A 1,780-nucleotide genomic window follows, 5' to 3' on the forward strand; every position below is an offset into this window, starting at 1 on the left:
GAGAGTACCATGTTTAGCAAATGACCAGTAAAGAAGGAACAATAGAGAGAGCTAACAGTAGGTGAATGATTTTCTTCTTTAACCTAATTCTTTTTACTTTTGCTCTCTCTCTCTCTCTCTCTCTCTCTCTCTCTCTCTCTCTCTCTCTCTCTCTCTCTTGTAATATACGGTTAACTCTTTACTCCTTTTCATATCATGATGGTTATAGAAGTACACTGGAACTTTATTCACACAAAAAGGGATGTCTGGTCTTGGGCAAATTTTGGGATATGAGGTCCAGTGACTAACTGGCAAAGACTTGATTCACTTGTTTATATTTGTATATGTATATATATATATATATATATATATATATATATATATATATATATATATATATATACTGTATATATACATACATACATACATATATATATGTATGTATGTATGTATGTATATATATATATATATATATATATATATATATATATATATATATATATATATATATATATATAAAGACAAAATCCATGAAAGAATGAGAATCAATGGAGTACTGCGAGGCCTTTCGACTTTTTGTCCTTTACTTAGCAGACTGAAGAAATATAAAAATAAAGCTCGTATAAATGACAGATGTGGATTACAAAGAAAAAAAATATGTACTCCATTGTTTCTCTTTCCTTCGTGGATTTTGTCTTTATTTATATATTCATCACGTTCCATATACATACATACATACATATATATATATACATATATATATATATATATATATATATATATATATATATATATATATATATATATATATATATAGAGAGAGAGAGAGAGAGAGAGAGAGAGAGAGAGAGAGAGAGAGAGAGAGAGAGAGAGAGAGCATGACATTACATAGTACCCTTGGAATGGTCTATGGTAGGATTTGAATTTAGACATTCATTCAATAGATCATGGCTTGATAATGGAAACCCAGTGTAAACATAGAGGAGGGAGAGAGATTGTCAGGTGCTTGTTAAGAAACAGTTGCATGGAAAATGACGGAGGACAGGAATAATAATAATAATAATAATAATAATAATAATAATAATAATAATAATAATAATAATAATAATAATAATAATAATTTAGTACTACTATTAATAATGTGGCGTATGTAATTTAATTTGCGAATGAAGTTGTAGAATTAAAATACATATGATCCTCGACGTATTTGCTAAGCTTATAAAACGCAAGCAAGCACTGATGATAATGAAGAATTTTATACTATTATATATTTAACATTGTACATTCTACCTTTTATTCTATATTTCATACAGTATTCTATATTTTGTATTTTATTCTATATTTAATATTCTATATTCTACATTTTATTCTTTACTTTACAAGCAAGCACGTCAAAGACAAAGACATATCCAATTACATATCCATGGGTACAAAGTCATGAGGTTAAAGAGAGAGAGAGAGAGAGAGAGAGAGAGAGAGAGAGAGAGAGAGAGAGAGAGAGAAAGGTGGAAATTTTGCAATCATCTCATAGGCTCCATGTGGGGACTTGACCACTCTGACCTCTCGTGTCTGGACCCTAACCCTTGCAACCCCAAACCTTGTAAAACCCATCTCCATTCCGACTTGCATTCCTGGAAGAGCCTATCGTGACGTCACGAGTGACGTAAAAGGTAGTGATGACGTCACGGGGTTCTGTCTTTCCCGACAAACGCCTGCTCAAGGATGTCACTCATATCTCATCCCGGGTATGTATAGTTCCCAACAGGACATTTCTCAAGGACTTTGAGTTTGGGTTTTCATT

Source organism: Macrobrachium rosenbergii, chromosome 40 (genome assembly GCF_040412425.1).
Source record: "Macrobrachium rosenbergii isolate ZJJX-2024 chromosome 40, ASM4041242v1, whole genome shotgun sequence".
In the NCBI taxonomy this organism is placed as follows: domain Eukaryota; kingdom Metazoa; phylum Arthropoda; class Malacostraca; order Decapoda; family Palaemonidae; genus Macrobrachium; species Macrobrachium rosenbergii.